The 8,451-nt window shown below is 46.3% G+C and overlaps 1 protein-coding gene across 3 annotated transcripts in view; it reads right to left on the bottom strand.

Moving 5' to 3' along the window:
- ASAH2 (N-acylsphingosine amidohydrolase 2) overlaps nt 1–8,236 on the bottom strand; it is a 92,375-nt gene extending 84,139 nt beyond the window's left edge. For all 3 annotated transcript variants that reach the window (XM_081824399.1, XM_081824398.1, XM_081824400.1), the window contains exon 1: nt 7,965–8,236. The gene's annotated coding sequence lies outside the window, so the exon portion shown is untranslated. The remainder of the gene's footprint in view (nt 1–7,964) is intronic.
- Between the last annotated feature and the right edge of the window lie 215 nt (nt 8,237–8,451).

Below are 8,451 nucleotides of genomic sequence, written 5' to 3'. Positions count from 1 at the left end.
CTAATCAGAAAACAGGGGCGCCTGGGTGGCTCAGTTGGTTAAGCGACTGCCTTCGGCTCAGGTCATGATCCTGGAGTCCCGGGATCGAGTCCCGCATCCGGCTCCCTTCTCGGCAGGGAGCCTGCTTCTCCCTCTGACCCTACCCCCTCTCATGCTCTCTCTATCTCATTCTCTCTCTCAAATAGAAAAAAAAGAAAGAAAGAAAACAAGCTGAGCTGCCCTTCATGCCCCGGTAAACTGAACTTTGGATGCACCATAAGAGATAAAGTTTCTTCTGAACTGGATAATTAAGTTGGTATTTACATAAGAGAATTGATACCACCAAGTGATATAGAGCTGTGACCACGTTCTTAAGCCTGTTGCCTCATAGAGGAGTCCAAAGGTACAGGCATAATTGGAGACTAGCATGTTTTCCATTCCAATGTGTTACGTTCAGGGTTGATATGTTCAAAAGATTTAACTACTGGTTCAGCCCGAGCCCTGACCAATTAGAACAGATGCCAGGGTAAACAACTGGTATACCTATAGCAGTGCATTCCTGCCGAACATCAGTGAGTTCTAAGCCTTGTAAATAGAATCAGTAATCACAAAAGTAATTGATTAATTTTTTAAAAAGGCTCTGCAATACGTTCGGAAAGAGACCACGAATAGTAGGTTTTACATAGACCCTTCTGAGCACCATTAAAGGGGAAAACATCAGAAAACCGTCATGTTTCTGACAGGCCTGCCAGCATTGCTGGGTGAGGAGGCTACCTCCAGCCAAACCACAATTCCTGCCATAATGAAAATGAACTAGGAGATAGAAGAAAACATCTGGCTCTAGTTGAGGCAGGCGGTAAGCCAAATTACTCTTGAAAACCCTTTGGAGGGAGAAAAAACAAACTCAACTTGGAGAGGAGAAAAATGAGATTATGAGCAATGCTTCAAATCTTGCCAGGAAGAGAGAAGCTGCCTCCCATCAGCAGGCAGAACTGGGTGAGCGGACACATTTATCAGCAGCTTACCTAAGTGTCGAGTGTTTTATAGCGGGTAAGCAGCTGAGCGAAACTCGCAGACACAGCAGAACCACACAGATTCGATGATAAATGAGGAAATGAAGGCCCAGTATCGATGCATCTTTCCATTTCTTTTAGTGAACATTTAGTAACATGGGTCTTATCTTAAATTTCTTGATTTTCAAATGTAGGCAAACAAGGTTTTAAAAAACATTGTATCAATCACTCTATGTGGGACAAATTGAACATATGCAGGCCATGAGTTACAGCCTCTGATTTAATCCACTGCTTCCTTCATTTAAATATATTCCTCAAGCATTTACCAAGTCCCAGATACTGTGCAGGACCCAAAGAATGTAATTCCTAAGACAAAATTCCTGCCTTCAAAAATCTTACAGTCTCATGTAAGATAGAGATGATTGCCGAGTAATTATAACACTGGACTCTGTGGGCCTCTGGGGTACCTAACAGGGAACCCTGACCCAGACTCGAAAGGGGTCAGAGATGGCTTTGCCAAGGAAGTGATATCTAAGTGGAGTTCAGAAAGGTAGCTATTAACCTAATATATCAGTTAGCATTGGCTGCGTAACAAACCACTCCAAAGCTTAATAGCTGGAAGTAACAATTTGTTTAGCTCATGATTCTGTGGGCTAGCCATGTGGCTGGGCAAACGGGGCAGTTCTGAGCTGGGGCTTGCAAATGCATCAACAGAGAGCTGCTGGGTTGGTTAGGATTTAGCTGGAGCTGCTGGTTTAGGATGGCTTCTACTGGACAGCCCATCTCTGTTACACATGGTCCCTCATCCTCCTACAGGCTGGCCCAGGGTTGTTTCACGTGGCATCTGGGCCAGTTTCCAAGAAAACGAGTGGAAATGTGCAAGCTAGGCTCTCTACTGACATGTTGTAACTTCTGCTGCATTGTCCTGACCAAAGCAAGTTGTGGGGCCAGCCCAGATTCAAGGGGAAGAGAAATGGTCTCCACCTCTTGATGAGAAGTCACATTGCAGGAGGCATAGATTCAGGGGAAGGTGGAGAACTGTGGCTGTTCTGGCAATCTACTTCCCCTGATCAAAAGGCATGGCATGTGCAAAGCTGTCTGCTATTACAAGGGCAGAGAAGGCAAACGGGGTACTGAGGAAAAACATGATGAGGGTGGTCAGAAGAGGTCAGTTCATGAAGGTCCTACCATGTATGCAGCCCAGTGAAATAGATTTTTTTTAATAAAAAAAATTAAAAATTTGATTAAAAAACCTTTCTGCTGATTATATGGGGGAATACAAGACAGGTGCAAAATAAATATAATGCAAGGTTTGACATAAACATCTTAAAAAACGTTCTGGGGGCTTGCAAAAAGGATGGATCATATCTAGTTTGAAAAATCAAGGAAGGCTTCATGAAGGAGATGGAATTGAAGCCAAACTTTGAAGAACAGAACAGATTTTACCAGGTATAGATGTGGATGCTAACGTATCACTGTTTGCCCAAGTGCAGGGGAAGGGAAGCCCCAAATATATATGACAGCAAGCAGTGTGGTTTGGCTACACCAAGGGCAGCCGTACACAGTCTTTTTCTACCTTAACTTTCTGGAAGATAATGTTCTTTTGTGACACTCCCACATTCATACCCCAGGTATGCCAGAGTTAGGACAGGATACAGTGTTACAGAAGATGGTCAGCTCTCTGGTGGTAACCCCACCCTCTCTTGCCCGCTGGTCCAATGTGACACTGAGCTTGAGATCCACTAATGTAGGCTTTGTCGGGGAGCAATAAAAGAGGCAGCGGAGGGGATAAGTTACTGGATGTTCTAAAATGCCAGGTTGGGGGGGGGGGCACCTGGGTGGCTCAGTCTGGGATGGCTGGGATGCTTAGTTAAGCATCTGCCTTTGGCTCAGGTCATGACCTCAGGGTCCTGGGATCAAGCCCCAAGTCAGGCTCCCTGCTTGGTGGGGAGCCTGCTTCTCCCTCTCCCTCTGCCCTGACCCCCAGCCCCTCCCCACTCATGCTCACTCTCTCTCTCTTCTCAAATAAATAAAATCTTTAAAAATAAATAAATAAATAAAATGCCAGGTTGAGGAATCTTAACTTAGTGAATGCAAGAAAGGGTCCCTGAATGTTTTTGAGTAGGTAAAAACATAAACAGAGCTGCATATTGCCAATATTCACCAAGAAAATGGAGTGAAATGAGCAGGGTGAGGCTCAAAGAGGATGCTCCTTTCTCATCCCCCGGTCATAGCCGACATCGCTAACCGACCAAAGGACTTCTTCTTGGGACACTCCAGATCTGTCCTTGCTTAGTGCTCTAATGCTGTAGAGGATGGAGCTGATAAGCAAATTGGAACCTGATGGCACCGTGGGGCTGGAGACAGGCAGCCATTTAAGAGGGGAGACCCCATTTGGGAGGGAAGCAGAGCCAAGGTGGTATTCTGGGGTTGGCAGTGGAAATAGAGAATGGAGAACTACATTAAAGAAGTGTGGGTTATCCCCCTAGGATTTGCCACTTGGATTGGTCAAGGTGGGAAAAGAAGAAGAGGGGAAATCAAACATCACTCCAGTGTTCTAAGGTTGGGAGAGACTTGTGGTGCCACACCGGAAGAAGAAAGTTGGGTAAACCAACTGTGCAGTGGAGAAGAAAATGGATTCAGTCTGAGACATGGGTATAAACATCAGGCGCAAAAGCATCAGGGTGAGGGCTGAGGCTAACACTTGCAACTACAACACAAAACAGAAACGTCATGAATGTTGCCTTACTTCCAAGATTCCAGCAACACTGGAAGAGGGTGTGTGGGAGAGAAACACACTTCTGGTTTCTTCTAAGAATGTTACAACATTGCTCACGATTCCTAGTGGAACCCAGAAGAGGAGGAGAGGTGAAAAGTCGGCTCGTAAGAGTTTTGTTTTTCTTTCGCCTAAGGAAAGGTTGGAAAGAATGACTTCTGGGTACTGGCCATGGCTGCACCTGTTGAACCTTGAACTTCCTGGCTCCGTCCTTCAACCTCCACTTTGCGTCTGAACGGAGTCCTGGCTTCATAAAACGTAGTAAACTTGCTCAAATTATGAGATCTGTGCGACAAAAGTAGGGGCTCACGTTCAGAGGAGAGGAGCTCAATTTCTAGTCACCCGTCTTGCAGGGAGATGCTAAAGAAGGGTGGCTTACGAGGATGGGTTCTTGATTAAGATCTCTTGAGTTCATATCCCAGCAATGCCCTCACCAAATGCATTGATGCATCAATTTCCTCATCTTAAATTGGCGATTATACTTGTAGCCATCTCTTCCCGTGGTTGTGAGGATTCACTGAGAATCAGGTGTACTTAATGACTAAATCTGATTGCTTCACAATGCCCTTTATTTCTTTTTTTAGTATAGACACCTATTAAGTGCTAACGAATAATTCCTCTTTTATGGTAGTATCATGCATGGGAAGTTCTCATCTTCTAAAAGGAAAATTTCCTTTGGTTTAGCATGACCAGAGGAAAAACTTTAAGGATCTATCAATGAATGAATGCCCCTATAAAGGAAGTTCTCAGCAGCTTCCCCACTCTCTGAGATCTGAAGTCAGCCCGGCCATAGAGTTCAGCAGTGTGGAGTGCCGGTCATACCCAGGCTCCATGGATATGAAGTTAGGGAGATGAACTTCAACAAATGATCTTCTACATTAGGGCTTGGAAAACTTCTTATTTCTACTTGTATTAACCCCAAATGGTAAATGAGCTGGAAACGGATTACACTTAACTCTTACACTTCAGCTGCAAAGATTTCCTTATAAATCCTTCCTCTTGTAAGTAGGGTAACAAAGATGGCATTATGTGATTCAATTAACATAGTTCAGGGGTCAGAGCATTTCGGAAGGTAGTAGCATTCCCTGTTTTTTGTTTGTTTTTTTTCTCCTAATGCCTTAAACCAGCACATCATTTCTTTATCAAAGATTTTTCTGCGACAAACATTGGCAGTGGCGTGTTGCTAAACGTTTAACAACCGGCTCTCCAGGAATAAAAAGCCGGGGTGTGTACCATTTGCCAATTTCTGTGATGTAAATACTCTCACCATGGTTGATTTCAAGCCACCAAAGAAGTCACTGAAAAGCGAGGTTGGGCAGTCTCTACGCAACTGGCTGAACTTTCCTTAACACCCCATTGTCACTGGGCCAAATATCTCTCCAGCCGCCGATGAGACATTTAAGTATAATCTAAGAGAACTGTGTCATGCTTGGAGCCAGGGAGGCAATGGGGAGCAGGAATTGAGACTGGATATTCTAGGTGGCGGTGGAAACCACATCCAGCTGGTACACACCGCTTTGTTTTGTATCATAAATAATCATAGATACGCTTTGATGTGTATCTTTTTGTTAGCTGCTCTTCCCAGACCAAGCCCGTCTTCAAGAGCAATCAGGGAATGTGGATAGCAATAACAACAATAAGGAAAACAGTCCCCGGAGATTCTCTGGGGCCCTGAGGGACCTCATTTCTTGGCAGAATCCTAAGAAGCTCATTAGCATACATTAAAATTCACCACCACCACCACCCCCGGCCACCCACCCCCCATGGTCACCAGTACGAGTCTCTGCGCTGCCCTCTAGTGGTTTCAATGGCTGCCATAATCTAGTGGTGGATGACTACCTGCTGACCACATTGTCCCCTTCTCAAGTGTTTTAATGTCACTAAAGCTGTCCTCAGTAAGGTGTGAGGAGAAGCTTCATGACCATGGATACAAGGGTAATTGGACTCCACTCTTCTGGAGAAATTTGGGACAAATTCCCGCATGCTGAACGGGAAAATAGGTGGGGTGGGACAACTTAGAGTCACAGCCAAAAGGGTCCCTTGCTTCAGGAAGTCTGGGTATCAAAGTTCCTTCCCTGTCAGGTGATCCTTGACATTCAAATCTAGTGATATGAGGTGGTTCTCCATCTCCTGCTTAACAGTCTTGATCCTAAGACCGGGTAATTCACCAAGTCTAAGTTTTTATTACCATTTTTTCCAAAACACCCATTCCACCTCGGTGCTAGTAGAACTTCCGTTGCCTGCCCTGAGAAGTGGTCCAGATTAGCTTGGTTTCCTCCCTCTCTCTCCCAACAGTGTATTTGCACTAGAGATTTGGTAAGCTCTCCATTTTTCTCACCTACGCTCGACCTTGTAGCGGTCTCAGCAGAGAAGTAGGGACTTCTTTCTCTGCAAGGAAAAGGAAGAGACTGCCAAAGTTCTCACTGCAGAAAGGCTTTGGAAAGGTGCCTATTTGGAAGAGCATTCAGAGCCAGCTCCCGGCATCTCTGCTTTAACCAATGAGGCAAGGTTTCCAGGTGGGTCACCTCACAGCACTAAAGATTTCCTTTTGGTAAAGGTGATGGGGCTGGGCATGATGGCATGCCTCTCCTCATCCTCCTAGTTTACAGGATTGTTAAGCCAGTAGAGTGTGTGATATTGCCGTGAAAACTGCAGAGGGCTGAAAAGATGCTCTCAGAACAGCGATCCCCCACATACAGTAAATGGCTGACCCCATTTCTTCCTCCGAAGCTGTATACAGTCTTCCAGGCTGGTACTTACTATTTAATGAGTGTATATCTCTCCACTAAATCTGGTGTCAGAGCCTATCCTATGTCTCTCTGGAGTACCAGAGCCATTCCAGATACTTACACACCGATCCCAATTTTACAAACAAAGCAAATGAGGCTCAAGGAAGTTCGATGAGCTAATGCGTCGCAGACAGGGGATTTGAACTCACATCTGTTGACTCCTGATGCAGTGAACATATCAGCCTGATCATCAAAGTCATCGATGTCAGTTATTGGTGGCTGATGCCACAGTGACAGAACAGACGTGGAATGAGGACTCAATCAATCATGCCTCTGTAATGAAGCCTTCATAAAAACCCAAAAGGATGGGGTTTGCAGAGCTTCTAGGTTGGTAAACACGTGGAGATTTGGGGGAGTGGTGACCCTGGAGAGGGCAGCGAGGCTCTGCGCCCCTTCTCCATACCTGTATCTGTCTGTTCCTGAATTATATCCTTTTATAATAAACTGGTAATCTAGTTAAAAAAAATGGGGGAGGATGGCAGCTGGGTGGCTCAGTTGGTTAAGCTTCCGATCCTTGATTTTGGCTCGGGTCATGATCTGAGGGTCATGGGATACAGCCCCGTGTCAGGCTCCACACCCAGCTTAGGATTCTCTCTCTCTCTCTCTCTCTCTCCCTCTTCCTCTGCCCCACCCCCACCTCTTAAAAAAAAAAATTGGAGATGGAATGAGATCCAAATGTTGCCTAAGTCCCTATATCCTTGGAAATTCCATCCAAACCAAGTTTTTGAGGGTAGTTCCCATCTACTCAGAATTCCAGCTATTTTGTGAGCGATAGAATAGAGTCATCTAAAGGGATGGGAAGACCAGGGCGACCCAGTCAAGTAGACTCATTACAAGAACTGGGATCCTCAAAGTGATCTCAGGTCACACTGCAGACACCTGAAGCGGCAGTTTTCAGGCTGTAAGCAAGGCAAAGACCACCTCTGAAAACATGCTCTCACTCAGGCATGGGGTAAATTCAGAGAAGTTTGCTTCTTAAGACTGCTAATATGAAGCTTGCCGTTCAAAATGGCTAGGAAAATGAGTTTCTGCCACTCGACTTCACCAACTCAGCAAATAACTCTTCAAACCAAATCCCTATCCCTGAATGTAGATCTGAAGACTGACAGAAAGAAAGCAAAAAGAGCCCCTTTGACCTCCCCACCTCTAATGCTGACATTCAAATGACCTGAACTCCCAGCCCTGGAATGCAGACGGAATTAAGGAAACCTGGCAGGGCCACGGCCAGGGAAACATAAATGAGGCTGAAGAGGCTGCTCCCCTCCCCTCCCCCATCCCTATGACTCATTTTCCCCCAAGAAACAGGAGGCTCAATAAACACCGGATTCTGGTGGCAACCACGAAGCACCGTTTCTCTGTCCTCTGGGGAGAGAGCAAAACACCATCCATCAAAGCCCGGCTACGTACCTAGACCTGCTGTTGTTTGTTCCGGGCAGCATGTCAGTCCTCCTGGGGAGCGCCAGGACCCGGCTCTGCTGAGCGGTGCTGCATGCTAAGTCCCCGAGGCCACTGCGTTAGCCCGGGGAGCCCGGCTGCCGACTTAACTACTTGTGTGCTGACTCACACCCCGGGCAGAACACGCCCCAGCTGAGCCTGCTTGTGGAAAAACCCAGCACCAGCCCTGGGAGATCACACCTGGAGCTTGTCACTTTGCACTGTGCACACACACGCGCGCGCGCATGCGCGCGCACGCGCGCTCGGGCACACCTGCTTCTTCTGTTTGATTTGGAAAAGAGTACATTTTGTCTCCACCGCACCCACCACCCAGCACCCAGCAGAGACTCGGCAGGACAGATCCGCCCGGAGATGTGAGTTTGGGTCATTTTGAATGAAGGAGTTAAGCTCTGGACCAGGGGATGGCCCACTTGTCTAGAAAGGTTGTAACTACATAAAG

This window comes from Leptonychotes weddellii, chromosome 6, assembly GCF_054177405.1.
Source record: "Leptonychotes weddellii isolate Sample4059 chromosome 6, ASM5417740v2, whole genome shotgun sequence".
In the NCBI taxonomy this organism is placed as follows: Eukaryota; Metazoa; Chordata; class Mammalia; order Carnivora; family Phocidae; genus Leptonychotes; species Leptonychotes weddellii.
The sequence above is the reverse complement of the archived record's forward strand: the minus strand, read 5'-3'. Positions and strand labels throughout refer to the sequence as shown.